A 17,004-nucleotide genomic window follows, 5' to 3' on the forward strand; every position below is an offset into this window, starting at 1 on the left:
TACACAACGGTTACTACATTAAGTAATTAGATAAACATTAACACGTTATTACACTTCAACAAACAATCATATGATAATATTTAGCGAGTTTACGGCACATATACAAAATTTAATGCACTTTTACAATTAGAAATCTATCCCTATTTTTTCAAGTCACGAAACATGTTCAACAAACTAGTTATCTCTAAGAAGTATTATAACATGATATTTATGGTCATCATGATATTAGGAAACACATGTCACACATACAGTTGCGAGTCACACGTACATTTTATTTATTAACCGACTCCAAATACAAAAAAATGAAGTGATAGATAGTAATTATATTAATATCTATATTTTTAATCTCAAATAACTTATTCCTTACTAATTAATTATGTCTTGCATTTCATGCACTATTTTGATTTGTAACATGTTTTTTGAATAAAAACAAAATTATATTTGAAATTTCTATCAGAGCCTGGTTTCGATCCAGGGACCTGTGGGTTATGGGCCTTCCGCTGCGCCACTCTGATTAACGTTCAATTCAAAAATTTCATATAATAAATATATTATGCATTGGTGATATCAAATGATAAATTTCATTTGGTAAAGAGTTCATGTCCAAATAACAACGAGCAATAAACCATTTATCCTATTTTCACCTTTATGCTTGCTACACATCATACCAATGCTAGAATAACCAACAACAAACTTAAAAAAATCTATTTCACAAACACACCTATAAACAACGAAGAGTGAGTGGTAAAGAAATATAAAAATAAAACACACATGTATAACAAGACCATCGCTAGTATTTTTAGAATTTTTTATAATGACATAGATAGGCATATCTCATGTATCAACATATTAAATAATGTGTACGTTTAATTTCTAGAAACTCATTATAACTTAAACACATATCCGTAAGAAAAATTAGACATCAAGTACGGGCATATTAATGCATATAAATAGATATTTCACATTCACAACTAGAGTTCGGTTCAATTTGTTGCAAATGACATCATAAATTTAACTAGAAACATTCTGTTAGCATTCTAACCTGACACGTATGTTCATTATGATGAACTAACACACAAGTCGCACATAAACATTTTAGTCACACAAACATTTTGTTGAACAAGTAACTTCACACACCCGAACGGGAAAAGGCGTAAATGTTTGATATTAATAAGAATATCTAGAGTTTGAATATGTACACTTTTCAATGAAAACCACAGGGTATCTGATCATAACGGTTGATATAAATCATTCATTCATTTATTAAATTTACACGTCATTTTAGTATTTTTTGTAGGTCATCTTGCAATTCGAGATTGTCTTGGTGTAAAGGTACTTTCCGACATCTGTGGTGAGTAGACTACTGAGTGCAACACTTGTAATCTGGTACCTCCAATATATTACTTGTCCACTTAATAATTGGTTCATGGAAGAAACAATTTACCTATAATCTTCTTGGGCAAATTATTTTTTTTGGGAAACATTTTTTTTTGAAAAATAAATTATTTATTTTATCAAATCTAGTTTATGTCAAAGGTTTTTTGGTATGGGCCCGCATCGCTTCATCTGCATCTCTCAAATTAAAATTAAATCTAAATTTAAACTTATTACATAGTTTTGTGGTGGTAACATGGAATTATTGTTTAACATTTGGCTTATATATGTAATTGTATATTTCAATTATGTAGAATTTTTGTTTAAATCCATGTAAGTACTTGGTGTCAGTCCTTACATTTTTTTTTGTTTATCTTGTTATTTTATTTTAATGTTTGTAATATATTTAGTATTTGATTTTATTCTTTTAAGTCAATAATATAAAAATTTCACATGATACAATGCTAATTTCAAAAACAAGTCTAAAATAAAATCGAAGAATATTTGATAGATCCAAAGCAAAAACCTCAAAAATAACCGTGACTAAAAACAAATTGTAAAATATTTGCTAGGACAATATATATATTTAAACTGTAAAATTTTAATATAATATATAGTTTCTTTAAATATGATATTAAATATCAAAGTGTTTAATTTATTTTCAATTTTATGTTATATCCTAAGTTTATAATGGTGTTCGAATCACCAAGTAACAACTCTAAATACGCATTTCATTGACATGTAAACAAATATTTTTGAGGGTGAGTGGTAAATTATTTTGAAAGTTAAAGTAAACATATGAATATCATCTTCCATGTTTACATAGCTTTTCATATTGGAAGATATAAGACTTGTCGTGTATCAACATACACAACGGTTACTACATTAAGTAATTAGATAAACATTAACACGTTATTACACTTCAACAAACAATCATATGATAATATTTAGCGAGTTTACGGCACATATACAAAATTTAATGCACTTTTACAATTAGAAATCTATCCCTATTTTTTCAAGTCACGAAACATGTTCAACAAACTAGTTATCTCTAAGAAGTATTATAACATGATATTTATGGTCATCATGATATTAGGAAACACATGTCACACATACAGTTGCGAGTCACACGTACATTTTATTTATTAACTGACTCCAAATACAAAAAAATGAAGTGATAGATAGTAATTATATTAATATCTATATTTTTAATCTCAAATAACTTATTCCTTACTAATTAATTATGTCTTGCATTTCATGCACTATTTTGATTTGTAACATGTTTTTTGAATAAAAACAAAATTATATTTGAAATTTCTATCAGAGCCTGGTTTCGATCCAGGGACCTGTGGGTTGGGCCCACCACGCTTCCGCTGCGCCACTCTGATTAACTTCAATTCAAAAATTTCATATAATAAATATATTATGCATTGGTGATATCAAATGATAAATTTCATTTGGTAAAGAGTTCATGTCCAAATAACAACGAGCAATAAACCATTTATCCTATTTTCACCTTTATGCTTGCTACACATCATACCAATGCTAGAATAACCAACAACAAACTTAAAAAAATCTATTTCACAAACACACCTATAAACAACGAAGAGTGAGTGGTAAAGAAATATAAAAATAAAACACACATGTATAACAAGACCATCGCTAGTATTTTTAGAATTTTTTATAATGACATAGATAGGCATATCTCATGTATCAACATATTAAATAATGTGTACGTTTAATTTCTAGAAACTCATTATAACTTAAACACATATCCGTAAGAAAAATTAGACATCAAGTACGGGCATATTAATGCATATAAATAGATATTTCACATTCACAACTAGAGTTCGGTTCAATTTGTTGCAAATGACATCATAAATTTAACTAGAAACATTCTGTTAGCATTCTAACCTGACACGTATGTTCATTATGATGAACTAACACACAAGTCGCACATAAACATTTTAGTCACACAAACATTTTGTTGAACAAGTAACTTCACACACCCGAACGGGAAAAGGCGTAAATGTTTGATATTAATAAGAATATCTAGAGTTTGAATATGTACACTTTTCAATGAAAACCACAGGGTATCTGATCATAACGGTTGATATAAATCATTCATTCATTTATTAAATTTACACGTCATTTTAGTATTTTTTGTAGGTCATCTTGCAATTCGAGATTGTCTTGGTGTAAAGGTACTTTCCGACATCTGTGGTGAGTAGACTACTGAGTGCAACACTTGTAATCTGGTACCTCCAATATATTACTTGTCCACTTAATAATTGGTTCATGGAAGAAACAATTTACCTATAATCTTCTTGGGCAAATTATTTTTTTTGGGAAACATTTTTTTTTGAAAAATAAATTATTTATTTTATCAAATCTAGTTTATGTCAAAGGTTTTTTGGTATGGGCCCGCATCGCTTCATCTGCATCTCTCAAATTAAAATTAAATCTAAATTTAAACTTATTACATAGTTTTGTGGTGGTAACATGGAATTATTGTTTAACATTTGGCTTATATATGTAATTGTATATTTCAATTATGTAGAATTTTTGTTTAAATCCATGTAAGTACTTGGTGTCAGTCCTTACATTTTTTTTTGTTTATCTTGTTATTTTATTTTAATGTTTGTAATATATTTAGTATTTGATTTTATTCTTTTAAGTCAATAATATAAAAATTTCACATGATACAATGCTAATTTCAAAAACAAGTCTAAAATAAAATCGAAGAATATTTGATAGATCCAAAGCAAAAACCTCAAAAATAACCGTGACTAAAAACAAATTGTAAAATATTTGCTAGGACAATATATATATTTAAACTGTAAAATTTTAATATAATATATAGTTTCTTTAAATATGATATTAAATATCAAAGTGTTTAATTTATTTTCAATTTTATGTTATATCCTAAGTTTATAATGGTGTTCGAATCACCAAGTAACAACTCTAAATACGCATTTCATTGACATGTAAACAAATATTTTTGAGGGTGAGTGGTAAATTATTTTGAAAGTTAAAGTAAACATATGAATATCATCTTCCATGTTTACATAGCTTTTCATATTGGAAGATATAAGACTTGTCGTGTATCAACATACACAACGGTTACTACATTAAGTAATTAGATAAACATTAACACGTTATTACACTTCAACAAACAATCATATGATAATATTTAGCGAGTTTACGGCACATATACAAAATTTAATGCACTTTTACAATTAGAAATCTATCCCTATTTTTTCAAGTCACGAAACATGTTCAACAAACTAGTTATCTCTAAGAAGTATTATAACATGATATTTATGGTCATCATAGCCTGGTTTCGATCCAGGGACCTGTGGGTTATGGGCCCACCACGCTTCCGCTGCGCCACTCTGATTAACGTTCAATTCAAAAATTTCATATAATAAATATATTATGCATTGGTGATATCAAATGATAAATTTCATTTGGTAAAGAGTTCATGTCCAAATAACAACGAGCAATAAACCATTTATCCTATTTTCACCTTTATGCTTGCTACACATCATACCAATGCTAGAATAACCAACAACAAACTTAAAAAAATCTATTTCACAAACACACCTATAAACAACGAAGAGTGAGTGGTAAAGAAATATAAAAATAAAACACACATGTATAACAAGACCATCGCTAGTATTTTTAGAATTTTTTATAATGACATAGATAGGCATATCTCATGTATCAACATATTAAATAATGTGTACGTTTAATTTCTAGAAACTCATTATAACTTAAACACATATCCGTAAGAAAAATTAGACATCAAGTACGGGCATATTAATGCATATAAATAGATATTTCACATTCACAACTAGAGTTCGGTTCAATTTGTTGCAAATGACATCATAAATTTAACTAGAAACATTCTGTTAGCATTCTAACCTGACACGTATGTTCATTATGATGAACTAACACACAAGTCGCACATAAACATTTTAGTCACACAAACATTTTGTTGAACAAGTAACTTCACACACCCGAACGGGAAAAGGCGTAAATGTTTGATATTAATAAGAATATCTAGAGTTTGAATATGTACACTTTTCAATGAAAACCACAGGGTATCTGATCATAACGGTTGATATAAATCATTCATTCATTTATTAAATTTACACGTCATTTTAGTATTTTTTGTAGGTCATCTTGCAATTCGAGATTGTCTTGGTGTAAAGGTACTTTCCGACATCTGTGGTGAGTAGACTACTGAGTGCAACACTTGTAATCTGGTACCTCCAATATATTACTTGTCCACTTAATAATTGGTTCATGGAAGAAACAATTTACCTATAATCTTCTTGGGCAAATTATTTTTTTTGGGAAACATTTTTTTTTGAAAAATAAATTATTTATTTTATCAAATCTAGTTTATGTCAAAGGTTTTTTGGTATGGGCCCGCATCGCTTCATCTGCATCTCTCAAATTAAAATTAAATCTAAATTTAAACTTATTACATAGTTTTGTGGTGGTAACATGGAATTATTGTTTAACATTTGGCTTATATATGTAATTGTATATTTCAATTATGTAGAATTTTTGTTTAAATCCATGTAAGTACTTGGTGTCAGTCCTTACATTTTTTTTTGTTTATCTTGTTATTTTATTTTAATGTTTGTAATATATTTAGTATTTGATTTTATTCTTTTAAGTCAATAATATAAAAATTTCACATGATACAATGCTAATTTCAAAAACAAGTCTAAAATAAAATCGAAGAATATTTGATAGATCCAAAGCAAAAACCTCAAAAATAACCGTGACTAAAAACAAATTGTAAAATATTTGCTAGGACAATATATATATTTAAACTGTAAAATTTTAATATAATATATAGTTTCTTTAAATATGATATTAAATATCAAAGTGTTTAATTTATTTTCAATTTTATGTTATATCCTAAGTTTATAATGGTGTTCGAATCACCAAGTAACAACTCTAAATACGCATTTCATTGACATGTAAACAAATATTTTTGAGGGTGAGTGGTAAATTATTTTGAAAGTTAAAGTAAACATATGAATATCATCTTCCATGTTTACATAGCTTTTCATATTGGAAGATATAAGACTTGTCGTGTATCAACATACACAACGGTTACTACATTAAGTAATTAGATAAACATTAACACGTTATTACACTTCAACAAACAATCATATGATAATATTTAGCGAGTTTACGGCACATATACAAAATTTAATGCACTTTTACAATTAGAAATCTATCCCTATTTTTTCAAGTCACGAAACATGTTCAACAAACTAGTTATCTCTAAGAAGTATTATAACATGATATTTATGGTCATCATGATATTAGGAAACACATGTCACACATACAGTTGCGAGTCACACGTACATTTTATTTATTAACCGACTCCAAATACAAAAAAATGAAGTGATAGATAGTAATTATATTAATATCTATATTTTTAATCTCAAATAACTTATTCCTTACTAATTAATTATGTCTTGCATTTCATGCACTATTTTGATTTGTAACATGTTTTTTGAATAAAAACAAAATTATATTTGAAATTTCTATCAGAGCCTGGTTTCGATCCAGGGACCTGTGGGTTATGGGCCCACCACGCTTCCGCTGCGCCACTCTGATTAACGTTCAATTCAAAAATTTCATATAATAAATATATTATGCATTGGTGATATCAAATGATAAATTTCATTTGGTAAAGAGTTCATGTCCAAATAACAACGAGCAATAAACCATTTATCCTATTTTCACCTTTATGCTTGCTACACATCATACCAATGCTAGAATAACCAACAACAAACTTAAAAAAATCTATTTCACAAACACACCTATAAACAACGAAGAGTGAGTGGTAAAGAAATATAAAAATAAAACACACATGTATAACAAGACCATCGCTAGTATTTTTAGAATTTTTTATAATGACATAGATAGGCATATCTCATGTATCAACATATTAAATAATGTGTACGTTTAATTTCTAGAAACTCATTATAACTTAAACACATATCCGTAAGAAAAATTAGACATCAAGTACGGGCATATTAATGCATATAAATAGATATTTCACATTCACAACTAGAGTTCGGTTCAATTTGTTGCAAATGACATCATAAATTTAACTAGAAACATTCTGTTAGCATTCTAACCTGACACGTATGTTCATTATGATGAACTAACACACAAGTCGCACATAAACATTTTAGTCACACAAACATTTTGTTGAACAAGTAACTTCACACACCCGAACGGGAAAAGGCGTAAATGTTTGATATTAATAAGAATATCTAGAGTTTGAATATGTACACTTTTCAATGAAAACCACAGGGTATCTGATCATAACGGTTGATATAAATCATTCATTCATTTATTAAATTTACACGTCATTTTAGTATTTTTTGTAGGTCATCTTGCAATTCGAGATTGTCTTGGTGTAAAGGTACTTTCCGACATCTGTGGTGAGTAGACTACTGAGTGCAACACTTGTAATCTGGTACCTCCAATATATTACTTGTCCACTTAATAATTGGTTCATGGAAGAAACAATTTACCTATAATCTTCTTGGGCAAATTATTTTTTTTGGGAAACATTTTTTTTTGAAAAATAAATTATTTATTTTATCAAATCTAGTTTATGTCAAAGGTTTTTTGGTATGGGCCCGCATCGCTTCATCTGCATCTCTCAAATTAAAATTAAATCTAAATTTAAACTTATTACATAGTTTTGTGGTGGTAACATGGAATTATTGTTTAACATTTGGCTTATATATGTAATTGTATATTTCAATTATGTAGAATTTTTGTTTAAATCCATGTAAGTACTTGGTGTCAGTCCTTACATTTTTTTTTGTTTATCTTGTTATTTTATTTTAATGTTTGTAATATATTTAGTATTTGATTTTATTCTTTTAAGTCAATAATATAAAAATTTCACATGATACAATGCTAATTTCAAAAACAAGTCTAAAATAAAATCGAAGAATATTTGATAGATCCAAAGCAAAAACCTCAAAAATAACCGTGACTAAAAACAAATTGTAAAATATTTGCTAGGACAATATATATATTTAAACTGTAAAATTTTAATATAATATATAGTTTCTTTAAATATGATATTAAATATCAAAGTGTTTAATTTATTTTCAATTTTATGTTATATCCTAAGTTTATAATGGTGTTCGAATCACCAAGTAACAACTCTAAATACGCATTTCATTGACATGTAAACAAATATTTTTGAGGGTGAGTGGTAAATTATTTTGAAAGTTAAAGTAAACATATGAATATCATCTTCCATGTTTACATAGCTTTTCATATTGGAAGATATAAGACTTGTCGTGTATCAACATACACAACGGTTACTACATTAAGTAATTAGATAAACATTAACACGTTATTACACTTCAACAAACAATCATATGATAATATTTAGCGAGTTTACGGCACATATACAAAATTTAATGCACTTTTACAATTAGAAATCTATCCCTATTTTTTCAAGTCACGAAACATGTTCAACAAACTAGTTATCTCTCAGAAGTATTATAACATGATATTTATGGTCATCATGATATTAGGAAACACATGTCACACATACAGTTGCGAGTCACACGTACATTTTATTTATTAACTGACTCCAAATACAAAAAAATGAAGTGATAGATAGTAATTATATTAATATCTATATTTTTAATCTCAAATAACTTATTCCTTACTAATTAATTATGTCTTGCATTTCATGCACTATTTTGATTTGTAACATGTTTTTTGAATAAAAACAAAATTATATTTGAAATTTCTATCAGAGCCTGGTTTCGATCCAGGGACCTGTGGGTTATGGGCCCACCACGCTTCCGCTGCGCCACTCTGATTAACGTTCAATTCAAAAATTTCATATAATAAATATATTATGCATTGGTGATATCAAATGATAAATTTCATTTGGTAAAGAGTTCATGTCCAAATAACAACGAGCAATAAACCATTTATCCTATTTTCACCTTTATGCTTGCTACACATCATACCAATGCTAGAATAACCAACAACAAACTTAAAAAAATCTATTTCACAAACACACCTATAAACAACGAAGAGTGAGTGGTAAAGAAATATAAAAATAAAACACACATGTATAACAAGATCATCGCTAGTATTTTTAGAATTTTTTATAATGACATAGATAGGCATATCTCATGTATCAACATATTAAATAATGTGTACGTTTAATTTCTAGAAACTCATTATAACTTAAACACATATCCGTAAGAAAAATTAGACATCAAGTACGGGCATATTAATGCATATAAATAGATATTTCACATTCACAACTAGAGTTCGGTTCAATTTGTTGCAAATGACATCATAAATTTAACTAGAAACATTCTGTTAGCATTCTAACCTGACACGTATGTTCATTATGATGAACTAACACACAAGTCGCACATAAACATTTTAGTCACACAAACATTTTGTTGAACAAGTAACTTCACACACCCGAACGGGAAAAGGCGTAAATGTTTGATATTAATAAGAATATCTAGAGTTTGAATATGTACACTTTTCAATGAAAACCACAGGGTATCTGATCATAACGGTTGATATAAATCATTCATTCATTTATTAAATTTACACGTCATTTTAGTATTTTTTGTAGGTCATCTTGCAATTCGAGATTGTCTTGGTGTAAAGGTACTTTCCGACATCTGTGGTGAGTAGACTACTGAGTGCAACACTTGTAATCTGGTACCTCCAATATATTACTTGTCCACTTAATAATTGGTTCATGGAAGAAACAATTTACCTATAATCTTCTTGGGCAAATTATTTTTTTTGGGAAACATTTTTTTTTGAAAAATAAATTATTTATTTTATCAAATCTAGTTTATGTCAAAGGTTTTTTGGTATGGGCCCGCATCGCTTCATCTGCATCTCTCAAATTAAAATTAAATCTAAATTTAAACTTATTACATAGTTTTGTGGTGGTAACATGGAATTATTGTTTAACATTTGGCTTATATATGTAATTGTATATTTCAATTATGTAGAATTTTTGTTTAAATCCATGTAAGTACTTGGTGTCAGTCCTTACATTTTTTTTTGTTTATCTTGTTATTTTATTTTAATGTTTGTAATATATTTAGTATTTGATTTTATTCTTTTAAGTCAATAATATAAAAATTTCACATGATACAATGCTAATTTCAAAAACAAGTCTAAAATAAAATCGAAGAATATTTGATAGATCCAAAGCAAAAACCTCAAAAATAACCGTGACTAAAAACAAATTGTAAAATATTTGCTAGGACAATATATATATTTAAACTGTAAAATTTTAATATAATATATAGTTTCTTTAAATATGATATTAAATATCAAAGTGTTTAATTTATTTTCAATTTTATGTTATATCCTAAGTTTATAATGGTGTTCGAATCACCAAGTAACAACTCTAAATACGCATTTCATTGACATGTAAACAAATATTTTTGAGGGTGAGTGGTAAATTATTTTGAAAGTTAAAGTAAACATATGAATATCATCTTCCATGTTTACATAGCTTTTCATATTGGAAGATATAAGACTTGTCGTGTATCAACATACACAACGGTTACTACATTAAGTAATTAGATAAACATTAACACGTTATTACACTTCAACAAACAATCATATGATAATATTTAGCGAGTTTACGGCACATATACAAAATTTAATGCACTTTTACAATTAGAAATCTATCCCTATTTTTTCAAGTCACGAAACATGTTCAACAAACTAGTTATCTCTAAGAAGTATTATAACATGATATTTATGGTCATCATGATATTAGGAAACACATGTCACACATACAGTTGCGAGTCACACGTACATTTTATTTATTAACCGACTCCAAATACAAAAAAATGAAGTGATAGATAGTAATTATATTAATATCTATATTTTTAATCTCAAATAACTTATTCCTTACTAATTAATTATGTCTTGCATTTCATGCACTATTTTGATTTGTAACATGTTTTTTGAATAAAAACAAAATTATATTTGAAATTTCTATCAGAGCCTGGTTTCGATCCAGGGACCTGTGGGTTATGGGCCCACCACGCTTCCGCTGCGCCACTCTGATTAACGTTCAATTCAAAAATTTCATATAATAAATATATTATGCATTGGTGATATCAAATGATAAATTTCATTTGGTAAAGAGTTCATGTCCAAATAACAACGAGCAATAAACCATTTATCCTATTTTCACCTTTATGCTTGCTACACATCATACCAATGCTAGAATAACCAACAACAAACTTAAAAAAATCTATTTCACAAACACACCTATAAACAACGAAGAGTGAGTGGTAAAGAAATATAAAAATAAAACACACATGTATAACAAGACCATCGCTAGTATTTTTAGAATTTTTTATAATGACATAGATAGGCATATCTCATGTATCAACATATTAAATAATGTGTACGTTTAATTTCTAGAAACTCATTATAACTTAAACACATATCCGTAAGAAAAATTAGACATCAAGTACGGGCATATTAATGCATATAAATAGATATTTCACATTCACAACTAGAGTTCGGTTCAATTTGTTGCAAATGACATCATAAATTTAACTAGAAACATTCTGTTAGCATTCTAACCTGACACGTATGTTCATTATGATGAACTAACACACAAGTCGCACATAAACATTTTAGTCACACAAACATTTTGTTGAACAAGTAACTTCACACACCCGAACGGGAAAAGGCGTAAATGTTTGATATTAATAAGAATATCTAGAGTTTGAATATGTACACTTTTCAATGAAAACCACAGGGTATCTGATCATAACGGTTGATATAAATCATTCATTCATTTATTAAATTTACACGTCATTTTAGTATTTTTTGTAGGTCATCTTGCAATTCGAGATTGTCTTGGTGTAAAGGTACTTTCCGACATCTGTGGTGAGTAGACTACTGAGTGCAACACTTGTAATCTGGTACCTCCAATATATTACTTGTCCACTTAATAATTGGTTCATGGAAGAAACAATTTACCTATAATCTTCTTGGGCAAATTATTTTTTTTGGGAAACATTTTTTTTTGAAAAATAAATTATTTATTTTATCAAATCTAGTTTATGTCAAAGGTTTTTTGGTATGGGCCCGCATCGCTTCATCTGCATCTCTCAAATTAAAATTAAATCTAAATTTAAACTTATTACATAGTTTTGTGGTGGTAACATGGAATTATTGTTTAACATTTGGCTTATATATGTAATTGTATATTTCAATTATGTAGAATTTTTGTTTAAATCCATGTAAGTACTTGGTGTCAGTCCTTACATTTTTTTTTGTTTATCTTGTTATTTTATTTTAATGTTTGTAATATATTTAGTATTTGATTTTATTCTTTTAAGTCAATAATATAAAAATTTCACATGATACAATGCTAATTTCAAAAACAAGTCTAAAATAAAATCGAAGAATATTTGATAGATCCAAAGCAAAAACCTCAAAAATAACCGTGACTAAAAACAAATTGTAAAATATTTGCTAGGACAATATATATATTTAAACTGTAAAATTTTAATATAATATATAGTTTCTTTAAATATGATATTAAATATCAAAGTGTTTAATTTATTTTCAATTTTATGTTATATCCTAAGTTTATAATGGTGTTCGAATCACCAAGTAACAACTCTAAATACGCATTTCATTGACATGTAAACAAATATTTTTGAGGGTGAGTGGTAAATTATTTTGAAAGTTAAAGTAAACATATGAATATCATCTTCCATGTTTACATAGCTTTTCATATTGGAAGATATAAGACTTGTCGTGTATCAACATACACAACGGTTACTACATTAAGTAATTAGATAAACATTAACACGTTATTACACTTCAACAAACAATCATATGATAATATTTAGCGAGTTTACGGCACATATACAAAATTTAATGCACTTTTACAATTAGAAATCTATCCCTATTTTTTCAAGTCACGAAACATGTTCAACAAACTAGTTATCTCTCAGAAGTATTATAACATGATATTTATGGTCATCATGATATTAGGAAACACATGTCACACATACAGTTGCGAGTCACACGTACATTTTATTTATTAACTGACTCCAAATACAAAAAAATGAAGTGATAGATAGTAATTATATTAATATCTATATTTTTAATCTCAAATAACTTATTCCTTACTAATTAATTATGTCTTGCATTTCATGCACTATTTTGATTTGTAACATGTTTTTTGAATAAAAACAAAATTATATTTGAAATTTCTATCAGAGCCTGGTTTCGATCCAGGGACCTGTGGGTTATGGGCCCACCACGCTTCCGCTGCGCCACTCTGATTAACGTTCAATTCAAAAATTTCATATAATAAATATATTATGCATTGGTGATATCAAATGATAAATTTCATTTGGTAAAGAGTTCATGTCCAAATAACAACGAGCAATAAACCATTTATCCTATTTTCACCTTTATGCTTGCTACACATCATACCAATGCTAGAATAACCAACAACAAACTTAAAAAAATCTATTTCACAAACACACCTATAAACAACGAAGAGTGAGTGGTAAAGAAATATAAAAATAAAACACACATGTATAACAAGATCATCGCTAGTATTTTTAGAATTTTTTATAATGACATAGATAGGCATATCTCATGTATCAACATATTAAATAATGTGTACGTTTAATTTCTAGAAACTCATTATAACTTAAACACATATCCGTAAGAAAAATTAGACATCAAGTACGGGCATATTAATGCATATAAATAGATATTTCACATTCACAACTAGAGTTCGGTTCAATTTGTTGCAAATGACATCATAAATTTAACTAGAAACATTCTGTTAGCATTCTAACCTGACACGTATGTTCATTATGATGAACTAACACACAAGTCGCACATAAACATTTTAGTCACACAAACATTTTGTTGAACAAGTAACTTCACACACCCGAACGGGAAAAGGCGTAAATGTTTGATATTAATAAGAATATCTAGAGTTTGAATATGTACACTTTTCAATGAAAACCACAGGGTATCTGATCATAACGGTTGATATAAATCATTCATTCATTTATTAAATTTACACGTCATTTTAGTATTTTTTGTAGGTCATCTTGCAATTCGAGATTGTCTTGGTGTAAAGGTACTTTCCGACATCTGTGGTGAGTAGACTACTGAGTGCAACACTTGTAATCTGGTACCTCCAATATATTACTTGTCCACTTAATAATTGGTTCATGGAAGAAACAATTTACCTATAATCGTCTTGGGCAAATTATTTTTTTTGGGAAACATTTTTTTTTGAAAAATAAATTATTTATTTTATCAAATCTAGTTTATGTCAAAGGTTTTTTTTGTATGGGCCCGCATCGCTTCATCTGCATCTCTCAAATTAAAATTAAATCTAAATTTAAACTTATTACATAGTTTTGTGGTGGTAACATGGAATTATTGTTTAACATTTGGCTTATATATGTAATTGTATATTTCAATTATGTAGAATTTTTGTTTAAATCCATGTAAGTACTTGGTGTCAGTCCTTACATTTTTTTTTGTTTATCTTGTTATTTTATTTTAATGTTTGTAATATATTTAGTATTTGATTTTATTCTTTTAAGTCAATAATATAAAAATTTCACATGATACAATGCTAATTTCAAAAACAAGTCTAAAATAAAATCGAAGAATATTTGATAGATCCAAAGCAAAAACCTCAAAAATAACCGTGACTAAAAACAAATTGTAAAATATTTGCTAGGACAATATATATATTTAAACTGTAAAATTTTAATATAATATATAGTTTCTTTAAATATGATATTAAATATCAAAGTGTTTAATTTATTTTCAATTTTATGTTATATCCTAAGTTTATAATGGTGTTCGAATCACCAAGTAACAACTCTAAATACGCATTTCATTGACATGTAAACAAATATTTTTGAGGGTGAGTGGTAAATTATTTTGAAAGTTAAAGTAAACATATGAATATCATCTTCCATGTTTACATAGCTTTTCATATTGGAAGATATAAGACTTGTCGTGTATCAACATACACAACGGTTACTACATTAAGTAATTAGATAAACATTAACACGTTATTACACTTCAACAAACAATCATATGATAATATTTAGCGAGTTTACGGCACATATACAAAATTTAATGCACTTTTACAATTAGAAATCTATCCCTATTTTTTCAAGTCACGAAACATGTTCAACAAACTAGTTATCTCTAAGAAGTATTATAACATGATATTTATGGTCATCATGATATTAGGAAACACATGTCACACATACAGTTGCGAGTCACACGTACATTTTCTTTATTAAAATACTCCAAATACAAAAAAATGAAGTGATAGATAGTAATTATATTAATATATATATTTTTAATCTCAAATAACTTATTCCTTACTAATTAATTATGTCTTGCATTTCATGCACTATTTTGATTTATAACATGTTTTTTGAATAAAAACAAAATTATATTTGAAATTTCTATCAGAGCCTGGTTTCGATCCAGGGACCTGTGGGTTATGGGCCCACCACGCTTCCGCTGCGCCACTCTGATTAACGTTAAATCCAAAAATTTCATATAATAAATATATTATGCATTGGTGATATCAAATGATAAATTTCATTTGGTAAAGAGTTCATGTCCAAATAACTACGAGCAATAAACCATTTATCCTATTTTCACCTTTATGCTTGCTACACGTCATACCAATGCTAGAATAACCAACAACTAACTTAAAAAAATCTATTTCACAAACACACCTATAAACAACAAAGAGTGAGTGGTAAAGAAATATAAAAATAAAACACACATGTATAACAAGATCATCGCTAGTATTTGTAGAATTTTTTATAATGACATAGATAGGCATATCTCATGTATCAACATATTAAATAATGTGTACGTTTAATTTCTAGAAACTCATTATAACTTAAACACATATCCGTAATAAAAATTAGACATCAAGTACGGGCATATTAATGCATATAAATAGATATTTCACATTCACAACTAGAGTTCGGTTCAATTTGTTGCAAATGACATCATAAATTTAACTAGAAACATTCTGTTAGCATTCTAACCTGACACGTATGTTCATTATGATGAACTAACACACAAGTCGCACATAAACATTTTAGTCACACAAACATTTTGTTGAACAAGTAACTTCACACACCCGAACGGGAAAAGGCGTAAATGTTTGATATTAATAAGAATATCTAGAGTTTGAATATGTACACTTTTCAATGAAAACCACAGGGTATCTGATCATAACGGTTGATATAAATCATTCATTCATTTATTAAATTTACACGTCATTTTAGTATTTTTTGTAGGTCATCTTGCAATTCGAGATTGTCTTGGTGTAAAGGTACTTTCCGACATCTGTGGTGAGTAGACTACTGAGTGCAACACTTGTAATCTGGTACCTCCAATATATTACTTGTCCACTTAATAATTGGTTCATGGAAGAAACAATTTACCTATAATCGTCTTGGGCAAATTATTTTTTTTGGGAAACATTTTTTTTTGAAAAAT

The 17,004-nt window shown here is 27.8% G+C and overlaps 5 non-coding genes across 5 annotated transcripts; all 5 read right to left on the reverse strand.

The window, feature by feature from the left end:
* Nucleotides 1–6,951: 6,951 nt before the first annotated feature.
* Nucleotides 6,952–7,023, reverse strand: TRNAM-CAU (transfer RNA methionine (anticodon CAU)). The gene has a single exon. It is a non-coding gene; the product is annotated as a tRNA-Met (tRNA).
* Nucleotides 7,024–9,200: 2,177 nt separating this feature from the next.
* Nucleotides 9,201–9,272, reverse strand: TRNAM-CAU (transfer RNA methionine (anticodon CAU)). Its single transcript has one exon. It is a non-coding gene; the product is annotated as a tRNA-Met (tRNA).
* Nucleotides 9,273–11,449: 2,177 nt separating this feature from the next.
* Nucleotides 11,450–11,521, reverse strand: TRNAM-CAU (transfer RNA methionine (anticodon CAU)). The gene has a single exon. It is a non-coding gene; the product is annotated as a tRNA-Met (tRNA).
* Nucleotides 11,522–13,698: 2,177 nt separating this feature from the next.
* On the reverse strand, nucleotides 13,699–13,770 carry TRNAM-CAU (transfer RNA methionine (anticodon CAU)). The gene has a single exon. It is a non-coding gene; the product is annotated as a tRNA-Met (tRNA).
* Nucleotides 13,771–15,948: 2,178 nt separating this feature from the next.
* TRNAM-CAU (transfer RNA methionine (anticodon CAU)) lies at nucleotides 15,949–16,020 on the reverse strand. Its single transcript has one exon. It is a non-coding gene; the product is annotated as a tRNA-Met (tRNA).
* Between the last annotated feature and the right edge of the window lie 984 nt (nucleotides 16,021–17,004).

Source organism: Lathyrus oleraceus, chromosome 7 (genome assembly GCF_024323335.1).
Source record: "Lathyrus oleraceus cultivar Zhongwan6 chromosome 7, CAAS_Psat_ZW6_1.0, whole genome shotgun sequence".
NCBI lineage: Eukaryota > Viridiplantae > Streptophyta > Magnoliopsida > Fabales > Fabaceae > Lathyrus > Lathyrus oleraceus.